This window comes from Struthio camelus, chromosome 2, assembly GCF_040807025.1.
Source record: "Struthio camelus isolate bStrCam1 chromosome 2, bStrCam1.hap1, whole genome shotgun sequence".
Classification (NCBI taxonomy): Eukaryota; Metazoa; Chordata; class Aves; order Struthioniformes; family Struthionidae; genus Struthio; species Struthio camelus.
In genome coordinates, this window is record NC_090943.1 from 57139820 (window position 1) to 57155929 (window position 16110).

Here is a 16110-nt window from a genome sequence, read left to right on the forward strand (position 1 = left end):
CTATGTGTTCACAAATAGATCCCTGCACTATAGCAACCAGGATGTCAGGAAGAAGGCAGAACACACAGCAGTTTCCACATATACACACACATACTTCCTCACCTAACTGATTCAGAGATACCCATATATAAATACTTCTTTACGGCAAACCTCAGACATGAATATGCAAAGATACAATATACATTTACAGTGATGCAACCAGACAGCTACATAAAGCATCATAATCCTGCAAGAACATTACTATCAGCAGAATCTCATGTCAGACCATGCAGGCTACGAATTTTTGGGAAGAGAAGGAAGGAAAGGGGGAAGAGCTCAGTCCTCATGTTTTGCAGAACTTAAGTTCTGTAACGTTTGGGTCACAGAAGTTTGTAACCTCGCAATGACAACAAACATTATTCAAAAAGGCAGAACAACCTCCCACACGTCTCTCTCGCAGCTTAAGGGCAGCAGGACACTAGCAAAGCTCTCCAATTCCCAGGCACAGCAGCCCATGCACCCTCCTGCAGACTGACAGCCCTACTTGCTTTACCAAGTCCTCTCTTTAGGTTCCCCATGCATCCTGCTGAGAACTAACCGAACACTGACACGTGTGCCAAAATGAAAGAAACTGTGGAAGTCCCCAGGGGGCAGCCTCACTTCTCAGCAGAAAAGGAAAGGAAGTGGTGAAAGCCTGGACACATGCTTGCACATACACACCATTTGAATGAGCTAAGGAAAGATACAAATAGATAAGAGTATGTCAGACATTCAAAAGCCACAAACAAGTATAAAGGAGGAGTCTCTGACCGCCTTCAGTTGCAGGTTCATAATCAGCTTGACCCAGACTAACTGTGGTCCCTTCATCTCCAATTGCAGCAGAAGCATGAACTCAGGTCAGCCTGAGGAAAATCATGAAACCACCCTTTCATCAAAAAACGTGGTACCCTCATGTTCTACTACCTCTAAATGGGTGTTAGCCCAGCCTTCGTACATATGGATTCACTTTTTCCATTTGCATCTTTTAGTCATTTCCGAAAAAGCTGAGTCCTCCACGTTTGCAAGCCCTGCTACACTCTGTATAGCGTTGTGAACGCATCCTGACAAAGCATTTTATGAACTTTAACACTCCAGCAATTTATTTCCAACAATGGCAGTTCTGACGCTGACAGCCTCACGCACCACCACAAAGCAAAGCGCAAGGCAGTAAAAAAGACAATGCATTAAGCGCAAGGCAGTAAAAAAGACAATGCATTTAACTGGATTGCAGGAAGTGCCTTGAAAGACACAATAACATGATGAAGAAATGTAGCGAAACTTTCTACATTGGTATACAAACAGAAACATTTGGTAGATGTTACAGAGACCGAAATTAAACACAACTAAGACAGGCAACTGGCTTGCTGGTGGTTAAGAAGAGTCAGACAGCTGCTTTTGGCTGCAGTTTCCCATTACAGCGTGAGCGAATGAAAGGCCCCGCCATCCCTCCCCTACCATCTCACGCTCCCACCAGTTGCATCTCCCACAGGCTCTCCTCTCACCCACAGCACACTGACCCAACTTAGCCCAATCAGCCCAGCAAAACAGCTTTTTCTGTTAGACTTAAGAGTATGGCAGAAAACCTAACGACTTCGTGGGATGCCACAACTTGGCAGAGGAGGGAAGAAGCAAGACTGGCTGGCAGTGACGAGCTGTTAATCCACCTTGACAGCAAAATGAAACCAAGACCTCAGCACACATGCAGGGGTGGTTAAAAAGGCCCTTCAGGGCTTTCCTCCCTCTGCCGTTTTGCTCCCACACTCACAGCGAGGGTATTTCCCACCTCTGCAGCGGAAATTGTCCTCCACAGCCAAGTAGTCCTCAGTAGTTTCACATACATTTGGCAACTTTTTGGTATTGAACTGCAATGCTTAAGTTGAGTTGGTTCACTCAGCGTGCGGTTGACAGACTTCTCCCTGCGTGCCCTGGTCAAGTACAGGAACCGCTGGGAACTGGCGGAGGCCTGAACTAGAGTCTGACTTTACTGGCCATAAACTAAAAAGAACAGCAGTTTCTGTCAGACAGACTTGGTTTAAGTTTGCTTCAGATGAGTAAGTTCTTATTTTCAACTACTTTACTTTCCCACCCCTCCATGTCTGGTTTTTTATTTTTTTAAATTAGAACTACAAGAATTATCTGCGTGCTCCATACCGAAAGATAGAACTAAGGGCTTACAAAAAGCCATATAGTCAAGTGAGAAAAAGAAAAGGTAACTTTCACTCCAGCATCTCCCCTAGGGGCAAAGCTAACTAAAACTAGCTATGAATGCTAGGAAAACTTCAGTTCACAACTACTGGCCACGACTATGAAGCAAAATCACATCATGCAGCAACACACTTGCAGAAAACTTTCATTATCACATATACATGTGGGCATTAACCCTCATTTTACTTTAGTGAGTTGTAATCCATCTTAAAATCTCGTGCAGGAAGAAAGAAATGGCTTAAAAATGAACAGTCAGGGAAAGTTAACTGCAAGTTAATCAAATTCAGCTACGGAAAATAAATATTTGCACCCCCAAGCATGGTACAAGAGAATTGTGCCATAACATTTAGAAGAAAATTTGTGTGACTTTTTTTAAATATATACACATTAGCATGAAAGAGCTCCTATACAATTATAATTATTAATACATGTACATGTATACCGTTTTAAAAGACTATGAAAAGTGATAGATCTTTAACTAATATAAATGGATGTAGATCACCTTCTCCTACTGGTAGGAGACCATCTTAGAAACACCGTAGCGTAGTCCGAATGCTGAGAAGCGTACCTAAGATTCTCATAAGTTTCGTTTCTTTTTGCTTTTCAATGGACATCGTAGTCAAATGCGCTCGGACTTGGTTTTTTTGGCTTTTATCCTCATGAATTCAGGACCTAAAATACAATTGGATTCCATCCTACCTATGTGACAATGCAAAAAAATACCACCTTTTTAGGCCAAAATAGATGTTTAGTTGTCATCATCAAATTATGATCGCAAAGAAACTTCTACAACCTACAGGGCTGACAATTACGAATTAACTCCTGTTTATTCCCATGGCATGCAGTACATTATGACACTGCCCCATGTAAAGAGGAAGGCATAGTTCCTGGTGTGAAATGCTCCCAATGTAGTGAGTAATTCTCATGACATGCAAGAAGAACTAGAACCAAGCTCAACTGTTCTTTGTTGTGCTGGCAACAGTTAAACAGCAAAAAGGGAACGGACATCACTACAGGGTCTAGTTAGGCAGTTTTCTTGAGCGTGGCTCTCTCTTCTTTCCTGGGGGACCTGAGAAGCACCCCTACGCAAGAGCAACTACTCACTTCAACAGTGTTTGTTTTCAAGGTAGATTCTGACAGGATGTGTGTGTGAGTGCATGAAGTGGAGGATGGCTCTGAGGAAAAGGAAGGCCGCTATTATTTTCCCTAATGCACACTCGCAGCTGTAACCTGAAGAACACTTAAGCAACTTCCACACTCAGCAGCACATTATTTTATAATTTATCAGAAGAACAACCAAACCAAAAGCCACACTGGAGTACACTTTCCTGCATCAATATGGTCTTCAAAACTATGACAGATTAGCCCAGTAAAGTGCAAATTCTGACAGTTATTGCTACACCACATACAGTATATTCCTGCATTTCAACCACTCTATACAGCTTCTTCCAATGATCTAGGTCAGAGCAATTAACTCTCAGGTTGGAAATCAAAAGCTCCAATTGAATGCAAAAAAATGCATCAACACAGACGCTCAGGCTCCTAAATTACCTGCCTGGCTCATGATTAATTCAATACATGAGTCAGTAAAACATTTAATTTTCCCCTTAAATGTATAATCTATACCCATGCATTGCACATGAAAAACAAGAATTCATTTGTGTATGGAATGAGTTGTCCCAGTAGCACACTTTGGTTGTTTGCTTGTTTTACAGTTCCACTGGCACTTTCTATACAAGGATCTCAAAGCACTTGAATAACTAATATTTATAGCTACCAGAACATATCTCTAAGAAACAAAAAATAAATTAAAAAAAGGTATTCTTAGTCCACAGAAAAGGAAAAACTGAGGCTACAAGGAATTGTATGACTAGAAGTTATAGTCCTATATGAAAATAAGAGCCTGCAAAAGCACATTCTTTTACAGAGGAGGAGAAATGTAACGTTCAAATGCTAGGCCAGGTCATTTCACAAATAGGAAAAGTCAGAAAGTGAACGGTTAAAAAAAAAAAAAACACACACTACCAAACACCAGGTGCGCCTTTGAGCATTTTATAAAGCCCAGCATGTGTTCCTCCTCCCTGGCTACCATGCAGCACCCATAGGAATCACCTGGAGCAGGCACGCTTCAACCCTCCACACTCACAGGAAGGCCTTCCCGCAGCCCTTCTCCAGGGCAGCCACGGCGGAAGCAGCCACACAAAGAACGGGAGGGTAACGCAACTCTCAGCTGCACTGCGCGCATAATGCGGCTGACAGCAGAGAGCTGAACCGTGCCTGGTCATTCACAGACCCATCGTTTAGAGCAGAGGACCTTGCCACCTCCCGGGATCTTACGTAAGCGCCTCTTGTCAGACCTCATCAGTCTCCTCTGCTGAGCTCCAGAGGTCCTGGCAAACAGAAACTAAGCGGCAAGTTCAGCTGAAAGGTCCCTCGGGGACCACGTCTGATTAACAATTTTAGAAAGATAATCCAGCTCTAGATTAGTATCCCCAAGAGAGTTATTTTGGGCTCTGAACTGCATGACTGAACAGGCGAGTCTGAGGAGCTGTAAATACGCTCTGCCTTCTCCAGCACAGAAGAAAAAAGCAACGTGCAGAAGCCAGGGGCTGGACGCAAACTCTGTATACATAGAAAGGCTTTCACGCTGCCTTCTTCCCTTTGTTATGTGCTTAATGTTATTCACCCTGGAACTAGACAGAAATCACAGAGTGGGTGCCCAGCAAACCCACGGCAATAAATCCGCAGATGCTTTGCCGCAAATGTAAGGTAAAGCTCTATAGAAGCCTTAAGAGGAGGATGCTAGTAAAAATAAGGGGCGTCTCCCTGAGGAAACAGGCAACCCAGGGTCTTCTACCCTCTCCCAAGAACCTCTGACACTGCAGCTTATCCTCCACGGACACCTGACCCTATGCCACAGACTTCCACAGTTTAGAGCAGTTTCCTACAGGCAACGCTTCTTTGATGTTGAACTTGGAGCATCTGATCAATAATGCACAATTAGCTCAGGAATACATCACTTACTGCTAAGATAAAATGAGCTTGGGATCCTCCAGGTTTAAACACACCACTTTCTCTCTCAAAAATACCAGTATTGGAGGTGGTTTTATGAATACAGATGTGAAATAAACAAAAACGGAAGGAGAATATTTGTCATTAGTGATGTCACACTGGAAAGAGAGTGATTATTCGTGTGATTATCATGTGCCCAGTTTTCACATACCCATAACCTTTCTTCATAGCTGTATTAGAAGTACTTTACCTTTCCCACAGGCTTCGTGTTGCTCCATTCCATGGGAAGCATTTTATATGTTTGGGGTTTCACTATCATTGACAGGCCCACTTTCAAATAAGCACTGTTCAAAACTAAAGAGAAAAAAAGGCTTAAAAGCGTGCTTGAACAGAAAAGGAGGAAGAAAAGAAAACAGGATGTACTTGGTACACAGGCAAGCAGACCACCTGTTTTTGCTTCTATAGGACATATTTAATCCCAGAAAAATTCAGGTGCTTACTTAACTTTTCTCTGAGCTTCCTGGCAAATTCCTTTGCTTCTTGAAAGATTGTGTCCCTTCTACTAAGCAACTTCTAGCTACATATCTGTAATTTATAACATAGAGTACTAAAAACTTATCTTTGCTTATTCAAGGTATCTGAACCTCTGTGGCAATTAACAAACGTATACTGTTCACTCAGCTAAAGATGCTCTACTTACTGAAGAAGTTAATATCCAAGCTTTTCAAACTAAAGATCAAGAAAGTTCCCTAACTGCTCACCCAAGTATTCAAGAGACTATTCCAAGGAAAAGAAAGGATTCTAACCTGGCAGTCAAAAAGGTAGCAGTTACATTTGGCCTGACAAAGTATGACTTTCAAATGTGTTAACTATCCACTCAGCACGATTTAAAGGCCATGGCAGGTACCAAGCAAACAAACAGAATCAAACATTAACCTAACTAAAGCTTCAGAGTCCACTTAAACTTTTCACAATTTATCAGGGCTTGCTGCTTAGTTTGGGATTATATCTTGACCTTGGTCTCTACTATAGAATGTTCTAAACTGAAACAAACAGTAAAAAATATCCCTTAAAACTCAGCTGAAGATAATTATCTTGAGGGGAAAAGAAAGAAAAAAAGGAAATTAGTAGTGTGAAAATACAGACTGAAAAAAGCAATGCTAAATATGATGACTCGAGAGAAGTATAGATGAATTCTTTTTTTTTTTTTAAAAAGACTTTTTAATTCTTAAGCCAAGGACACTCCAAAGGAGTCTAATGTAACTGGAAAGGGAGTAAGTTGATTGGAAGCTGGTTGAAAATATGTCAGACAGGTAGGCAGGGCACAGAAAGTTCATCAAGAGCTCTGTAACTCAGGAAACCAGTTTTGAATAGTATTCAACTACGAGTAAAGAAATAACATAAGGTCACAGTCCTTCCCAGCTGTAGCGTGATCTGGCATTTGGGATTTTCCTGGCATTTGGATAAACCAGGACATTAGAAAGAGCACACAGAAGAGCTTCAAGATGATAATACTTCCTTGTTTCATTTCAGCAGAGGCCGAATCAAGACAAAGATGATGGGCTACATCCCAAAGGAGGTAACAGACACAGGTTGGGAAAAATTCTAAACTTCATGCCAGAAGCAACATTAAGAAGCAGTGTAAAAAAGAAAGAGGACTTTTTACCCTATCGATGCCTATGACACACACAGAGGAACTAATGGTTCAGTCAGGAAGTTAGCAGTCAGAACGGAGGAAGAGAGGGCAACAGAGATGCATAAATGATAAAGGAAACTACTGAGTTAGCTGACAGCACACAGACAGGATGCCTAAGATTGAAATAAACAGAATTATCTTCTACAGAAATCATCCTGCAAAAAAAAGTACTGTGGAGAAGAGACACATGGATACTCAACAGTGAATAAGCAAAGGCAAATGCTCATCATCACACTCGCCAGAAGTAAAAGAAAAGATAAAAGGAAGACCAGTTACCATTTACGAGCCTAATAAAGACAATAAAGTTTTAAAGACATCAGCCTTTTCCCTCAGGCACTGAAACTGCTCTTGAAAGATCACAAAAACCAGGACGGGGAGGGGAAGACTGTCAACGATCTTACAGCAGAAAGCAGCTGTACAGAGGTGCTCCTACCCGTACTGCTGGGATGAGTTTCTCTTATGCCTATTGAAATCAGTGTATCAAAATAACCAACAACTACAAAAATTAGTAAATAAGTAAAAAGCTGCCCCCCCACGCATTCCTGACTCGTCTCACTGCTATACAGCCTCCAAATCTACTCCCTTAGGGGAACCATAGCTCTCTGCTGGTAATAACACTCATATTCAGAAAAAACAAGTTGCCCGTAACACTTGCCGACTCCCCAGTGCCTGCACTCCGAAAGGCATTCAGCAAAACAAAAAGGCTGCAAATGGGAAGCACAGTGATGACCACACAGAAAACATGGCACAGTTAATACTATGACCTTGTCTATACTTGAAACTTGTGGAATAACTTGATATATTTCGCACTAAAGAGACTGCATCCCCAAACATTTGCTGTTGGGACTCATCTAGGATTTTAATGCCCATTATTAAACCCACTTTGGAAACAAACAGAGATGCTAAGGGAGCAAATATGGATACAGTCAAATCCCAGAAACAACTATTGGACACCTGACAATCCTTCCTACTGTTACCCAGGCTGCTGTGCTGGGTACCTGCTCAGTGTGTGCACCTGCGGGCCTGGAACCACTGTTTCAGGGACGCCCCGGTCAGGTATCACCTGCCTTTCAATGCTGGCACACACCTTGGTGCCGTCGTTTGTAACGCAAGTTGAAAGACTGTACCTGAGCAATTCTCCCAACTATCCAGCAAAGTTAACCATAAGATTGCCGTAAGGTAAAATACAAGCAAAAAGATTCTGAAGAGCACAACAACAGAGCAAGCGCCAGGTTCATCCAACTGGATGGATACCTGCAGAGGGTATTTTGTGTGGGTTGGGGTAGGGCGAATGCTAGAAACTATGCAGAAGTAATTTGCCTACAAGGTAACACATCAGTGCCAACGCTCTGCTTACCTAACTCATTTCAAGGGATGTTGTGCCCTGAGTAAACAATTTGATAAGCTGCATTAAATGTGATATTTGGTAACAGGAGATCTGGGCATTTTAATAAGGGGGCTATCCCTTGGTTATGTCTCCAGTGCAAACCCACGAATACGCGAAGGTAATGACTCTGAACACCTCTGAAGTCTTACCCTACCTATCCATGTTCAAATATCACGCCTCTTCTATACTCAAACGTGTAAGCTATGAGCAAAGAGAGTCGATTTTGTAGCAAGCTGCCTTCTACGCCACAGAAAGAATTTCTAAGCACACTAAAATGGCTGTTGGTTACAACTTAGGAACAACATTCTCTGCACTCTCCCCAAGTGGCATCCCAGAGCACTCATCCACAAAAGATCCCAGTCTTCAATAACTTGGACCAAGTTTTTAAAGATCAAGGTGCAACTCTACTTCTGATTGGTAAAGTAATATAAAGTATGTTAGTATTACCATCTAATACGTTACATTCAAGCATCGTAATACAACTTGTAGCTGCCCCACAGGTTTACTGTGTGCTTTATTCAACGTTAAAAATCTACATCGCCCAGGGAAGGAGAGAAGAATGATGCAAATACATCATCTATCAACTGGTTTGAGTCGTCAGCTCTAGAGACTCACGCTGTTTAAGCAGAGGAAAATAGCTGAGGAGATTACTCCCTTTTAGCAGGGACAGCAGAAGAGGTGATGTGTTCACTCCTGAGTTACAACCCACATATGAACTGAAACCCTCATTGAGTCTGATTTATGCTAATACACTGGGCTGTGAAAAAGGGGAGGAGGAGAAAAGCCACCAATTCAGCTATTGCAACTAAATGCAAAGAGAGCTGTTGATCAGTCTTCTGTTTTACTATCAGAAAAAAGTGGAAATACTTTATAGAGGAGGTTAGAATAATCTTGAACCTGACTCATGAAAAATACTGGCTAAATTAGTAAACATGGTTACTTCATTCCCTAGATAACAAGTCATCATCAATTAAAAAGCTACATACATGCTATATATGATCTTCTTTGCCAGATATCTAATTTCTAACTTACTAGTAACTATACTTACAAATGTTCTCTAAGATTCTCCAAATCTCTACAGCTAACACTGAAAAAGAGCCGATGACGGCACAGCTGTGTTTCCCTGTCTCCACACACTGGTTGAAGCTCCTGCTCCAGCATCTCCAGCAACATGCACAGCTATGCCAAGAATGAGCAAAACACTCAGTTTCCAAATTGGCTAATCAACAAACCGAGTGCTTAACCTTCCCACAATACACGCATGCAGACAATGCAACCAGAGCGCTGTCTGCACTCTGAGGACTAAACTGTGCCAGCCACATTATTCTGTAAGACAACTCACGGCAGTTTCCTTCTCAGAAGCCAAAACGTTGATTGTCACTGATTGCTACTGCAAATCAATCAACTTGTATCAAAACACCCATTCAAGATACACCAGCACTTGCTGTGTGATGCTGTTGTGTATTACCATAAAAACAAATTGAATGCTCCAAATATTTAAATACTCTTTTGATTCTCATCAGGAGTTACTGCCAAATATTTTACATGCGAAAAATTTATAAATGCCAATTAGAGGACAAGGCCTCTAACCTGGCCGTAACCAAGACAAAGAACACAGAGCCTTAGCTGTGTAATAACATGCATGCCTCTAACTTACTATACAATGGGAAATGAAGCTTCACAAATGCTATGTTAAAAATATTGTAATGTGCATATCACCATCACCCCCCTTAGGTGGTCTGCTGAATGAAGACTTCTCCAAAAACCTCACGCTTATACCATTCAAGGTCCAGTTCTTCTGCAGCAGATCTCATGGCTCTGTTTCTCCACTGCAAGGCTTGGCTTCCTCCTCTCCAGCACCAGCACTAGCATCTGTGGGGCAGGCTGGTTCAGAAAGAGGGACCTGTCCAAAAACTAACCCAACAAAACAAAGACAAAGGCTCATTTTCAGCCAGATCAACTCCTTGAACTAGTTCACCAACCACCTGACTATCAGGACCACCATAAGGAAGGGGTAGGGACAGAGAGCAAAGCAGGAACGTAACCTGCTTGTCTCAAGTTGTCATGGAAATACACCCTGAGCCTAAAAAGAGGATTTTTCACCTGTGCAAAAAGTTCATGGCACACAGCTGAGCAGCTGAGATGCAATTCAGTAGAGGAGAATGATGTAAAAATATGCAATTACCAGTTCATTACAGTATGTTTCATTAATTCAATGAGCTGCTTTATAATTGTAGCAGACATTAAAAGATTAAAGTGTTTGGATAAAATCCAAGTACATACTTAGTGCTCTGATGATTGCTAGAGTTCTTATTTTCAGAACTATAAAATAACATCCCTTCATGAAGTCACCTGTGAGAGTAACCACTGTTTATCATTCTTGCTTTCAGACTTCAGTGCTCGCAAACTAAATTTTGCTGTTGGGGGGGGTGGGGGGGGGAGACGACTGCAGGGTAGCTTAAAAAAAACCAAACACTGATCAATTAACTGTCTAGTTCAGTTTGACACAGTTAAAGTGTTTTCAGATAAAGTTATCCACTGAAGTAGACAGAACTGAAGACTAACACTTGGTTGAAAGGAGGTATATTTTGGGGAAACGACAACATAAACCAAGCACAAAACGGTAACACTGTGGCACTTTTCACCTGCAGTAGTAATTTAACATCAGGAGATCACTAATTTCAAATAATAAATGTGATTTAGCTATTAATCTCATTAAAACAGAATGAGTCCTCTTTCCACCCTTCAGTAAAGCACTTTTACACTACTACAAAGTTTAAAACATAGTTTTACAGGTTTGGTAGCATGGGGACGACAGTAAATAGAAAGCCTTAACCCCCTCTCTTTTTTACGCTATGTTAAGCAATATTCACAAGTCATACAATGAAAGTGTAAGTATTTCCAAAAAGCTACTATGCACATCTCTGCTAAAACAACAGTCCACATTCTTCTACTTCCCCCCGAGCACACTGACCTTCCAGCTTACCGCTTTTGCAGTTCACAGAACTTTTGCTACTGGCTATCAGAAACGTCTTTTAATTTGGAGTAAGGAGTATGATGAGGAAAGAGATGCCCTGTTTCCAAAACTGCCAAGCAACAGCTTGCCCTGTTTAAGTAAATGGACTGTGCCTCTTTGAAGGCCAAGACTGATTCTCACTCCCTTTACAGCACCCTGCTCCCTATAGCTGACTCTACCCTTCTGTCTGTCAAGAGTTTTAGATGATCCCACAGATAGATGAGACCTCTTTCTACCTTGTTTGGAAAATTATTCCAGCATCTAGGGCTCCCAAATACATGTTCTCCACAACACACAGCTCCCAGCTGCTTCTTCCTGAGCCAGGTATGCCAAAGTTAAGAGGACAGTGTACATGAGAAGTGACGGAAAATAAGTTTTTGAGGTGTCCTCTTCAAATGCACCATTCTCCAAACTCTGGAGGAGATTCAACTAGTCACACCACTTCCACAAGCTCTATTACTGGGGTTTTACATTGGTAAAGAATTAGATGGATGTCAGCCACATCTCTTACTTTGCTGGTCTCACCCACTAACCCAAAGACAGGTTCAAGGTGGAAAATATGACAAAATTAACTCCACATGACTTGAAGGGAATTCTGAAGGAGCAGTATCCAATTGCCAACAAGTCTAATATTCTGCAGAAGTACCCAGGACAGAGTCTACTGCCACCGTTTAAACATGAGAGAAAAATGTATACTTGAATTTGCAAAACAAACCTCCTGAGAGATAAAGCCTGCAAAATCTTATTTATCCCTAGTGTCACTGAAGGAACAATCTTACCAATTCATTAGCACCTAGTGCAAGATGCACTACAGAAAAATAAAAAACTGAAAAAACAACTGCAAACAGACCCCATGTCTACCAAGATTCTTTTTCCCCACAGCACCGATTAATCTCCCTACCACACGTAGCAATTATATATACAGCTAAACAAACAGAAAGTCTGCTTCAAAGACTAGGACATTAAGCTTGCGACCAGCAACACTCGTGTTTAATTTTCTTTTGCTCAAAAGCTTTATGCGTGGCCACATGCTTGCCCTCTCACCTCCTGTGCCTCCAATCTCCAAGTATAAAATGGGGCATGACACTCCCTCAGAGCGGTGGAGGCATTCACAGGGGTATGTATCTAAATTAGCCTGACAGATTCCCCACAATGGGCAGCCTGTTTGTTTATTCAGGGGCTTGGGCGGACCACTTACTGAATCCTTTCCTGTATTTTAACCTACACAACCCTTGAGGTTTTGAAGCAGGGACTAGCCTGTCTCCCTATTTCTTCATTTGCATGTGATGCCTGCAATTAAAAGACAGAAGTAAAAGTGGAGGATACAGTTGAGGAGCCTGTCAGAAACAGCCTGTACTCTTTTTGAAATTCCAGAGCACAGCTATTCGTCAGATGGGGCTTCTCACAAGAATACCAGGGATGGTATTCTTCTGGTAGACTTTGGGATGGGACAAAACGAGCTAAACCATTTTGTGGATGAATTTACTGTCCAATGCTTTCTAACTCTCTTACTCTGCCAAATTTTAAGTTTCACTCTCAGCACAAAACAACATACGTTTGCAGGTGGATTATATATCTTAAAACAAATTAGCAAGGGAGATTAACTTCCCAGGCAAAACAGAAGCAATATCATTATATTCATTTAAGGCAAGTCTGAGAAAGCACACAGAGCATACTACAGGGAGCAAGTCTGAACTCTCTCATTTCCATTTCTCTATACGTATAAAGCTGCTTTTCCTCACCTTAAGAGCCCCTGAGGCATGCACAAACGCTTGCAGAGCCAATCAAAGCCCAAGTACTCTGAAATAGTCCAGTGAACAACTATTGCTCGGCCCTTTACTATGTTCTTCCTTCCTTTTACGCTTTCATCATTTGTACAGGTGACTTTGCAATACACTGTATGCTTTAGTTTCAGAGCCCTGAAAGCTTAAGCTGCCCTCAATTTAGAAATAGCCTGTCATCCGGCTCTCCAGTTCAGTCATTCCTGGCAACTGCCTTCCTGTCATATGTATGTGCTGAAAGTAAGAGACTGCTGTGCTGTGCCCATCACTTCTTTGTAGCTCCAAATAATCTCTGTAGTTTTACACCCTGAAATTAATGCATGGCTGCTGACTTCCCCCACCCTTTTGCTTTTAGTCATTTTAATGCTGAACTGCAAATATAGATGTTTAAAAAAAGAGAGAGAGCAAGAGGGAGGGAGAGATAACAGGAAACACTTTTTTTTTCCCCTTTGAAGACATATAACACAACAGCAAGGTGAAAAATCCTACAGCTACAAAGGATTTCAATATCATCAGCATGTGAGTTTATAGGGAAGAAATATTCAAAGCTTCTTGCAAGGAACAACACATTCATCTCTAATAAATCTGAAATTCTCAGTAAACTGAGGAGCTGCCTCCTTTTAACAGGCCCTTTCTTAACTCTAACACTATTTAGCCTGGCTTACTAACCAACCTTAATTTAAAAGGAAGAACATGGCCAGGTGACTTTGCATGCCACCAGCTAAATTTAACTATGTTATGCATTGCTGCTTTCTGTTAGAAGAAACCCAACTATGCCAAAGTTTAACAGTTGCTGAGCAAGTTTTCCCTTTGAGCAGCTACATGTTTAATGACATATGCAGCATGGCCATTAGCTTACGTGTGGGAAGGAAGGGCTGCAGGTCTCTGCTGTCAGGCTGCATCCTCCCAGACTTCCATTTTCAAGTTTGCAAAAATATATTATGTTTTTATACAGTGGAGCAAGCTAGTAGTGATACCAATGAAAGGTATTTTCAAGCACTTAATATTAAACCTCATTTAAAGCATAATTTAGCCTGGATCCGCTTTCAGATTTTTTTTTTTTTAATTATTGATTTACGCATTAAAAGTTATTGGAGGCAAAAAGTCATTTGCATTTAAGATGTTATTTTTGCTTTTCTATGACTTTAAATGATGACAGCTTTAAAACCCACTAGGGTAAGCAGGGATTAGACTTTTATACAGTAAAAGCACTCAAAGCACATTAAAGTTTCACAAGATCAACTCTTAGAAAGACTAGCAACTGTCAGGAGTTTTACTGTGTTCTTCTTATCAAGGATGAAAGGAAAAGCATTCTTTTTAATGGGATATTAATTCATATAAAAAAAATATTCACCTTTAGCCTAAGCAATACAATTTTTCTCTCTTCACCTTTGACTATCTTTTTTTTCCCTGATAGTGTTTTATTTCCCTCTTCATGACCCATTCTTCAAGCCTGTTTTCCATGCTCTCAAAGAGATTAAATTCACCCCTCCACCCCTTTCCTCAGGTGGAGGTTTTCTGCCAACTGCTGCACTTGTTCCTTTGAGCCTAAGCACATCCTACCATTATTCAGGATGCTGAGATGGAACAGGGACATTTCATCTCCCCCAAAACAACCTCTGTACACTTCTGAGGCTTTTAAAGCACACGAGAGTAAAGCAAATCCACTAGCAAATTGGGAATTTCAGAAGTGTACGCCGATATTTCATTCTTCCTATTTTTTATTTTAATGTCAAATTCAAATAACCTATGCTCTGCAAAAGCCAATTCCCATAGCTTAAGAAGGATAAAAGTTCAAAAGGAAAGCTAGTTTCTTCATTTAGCAACCTCTTTCAACAATTTTGATAAGAAGCGGCCAAAGAGTAACTACACATGCGTATGGCAGCAAAGGGGGATGGAGGTGAGGGGGCACACGAAGAGCAGGCTGGGTTTCAACATTTTTAGTTTTTATTTATGATTCCTTCTCCACCAGGTTCGCACCTTACACCATCCCAAACAGCAACTGCTAGCAATGAGAAAAGCAGAAACAATTTCCTGCTATCTTTTTCCGCACACATCTAGCAAACAGTCCCCAAAGCACGCTCTACTCTGAATCCTCTGACGAAAAAGCGCCCCAGATACACACTGCAGCGCAGGCATAACCATGACAATTATACCTCTCTCCCAAGCTTGTAGGCTTACTATGCTTTTTCTCAAATTGCCTTCCTAATGCCAGATCTAAATCAAACAAAAAAAAAGTAAATGTACTCTGTGAAGTCAAAACTTCATGAAAGAGGTTTTTCTTTTTTTTTTTTTTTTAAACGTTAACTTTGCACACGATCATAAACACCAAACACACGCACAGCATTATCTTCCATTGAATTTTCTAATGAAAATACACTGTTACCCCAAAAGGAAACACTTACAGATCAGTAATGATTCATATACTCCAGAGAACAAGTGGTGAACAATGTACACTCAGTAAGGTTTCAGCTTTATCCCTTATTAAAATAAACCACGTGCCTGATCTCTAAGCTATTTTGATTTATTAATGTTTTTGCTTTTCAAGATTACTAAAGTAATCTGGAACAGAGGAGTTAAAAAAATAATTTATCATGAAAGTCCTATTAGAAGAGCCATCAATCCTTCTTCCTCTCAAAACATATATTTATAGTTTTGAAGGACCTGATGGGAATTCCGGTTTGAAAGTTGCAAAAGTAGGCTGATGCAGAAAACAAAATATTACATCCCAAATGTAACAGCCTCTACTACTGCACTACTGCACATAGAGATCAGTTGGTCACCTGTCAATCTAAAAAACACCAAATGCATTTGCAAGATATTAAAGCAACAACAAGAAAAAAAGGACACATTCTTTGAAAAGGTCAGAAACTACCAATTCTGAGTCCTGCCTGCCTAAGTCTTCAAATCAAGAAACGACTGTGTGCGCTGCACTGCAACACCTGATGGTCCAACCACTGTCCCCGCCACAGTCTTTCCCTGGAATATAAATCTA

At 41.1% G+C, this 16110-nt stretch overlaps 1 protein-coding gene across 10 annotated transcripts in view; it reads right to left on the reverse strand.

Moving 5' to 3' along the window:
- ELMO1 (engulfment and cell motility 1) overlaps window positions 1-16110 on the reverse strand; it is a 328408-nt gene that overhangs the window by 261670 nt on the left and 50628 nt on the right. Inside the window, exon 1 of one of the 10 annotated variants that reach the window (XM_068935907.1) lies at window positions 5486-5584. The exons of the other annotated variants lie outside the window; for them this stretch is intronic. The gene's annotated coding sequence lies outside the window, so the exon portion shown is untranslated. Of the gene's footprint in view, window positions 1-5485; window positions 5585-16110 lie in introns of those variants that run through there. 10 annotated transcript variants of the gene reach the window in all.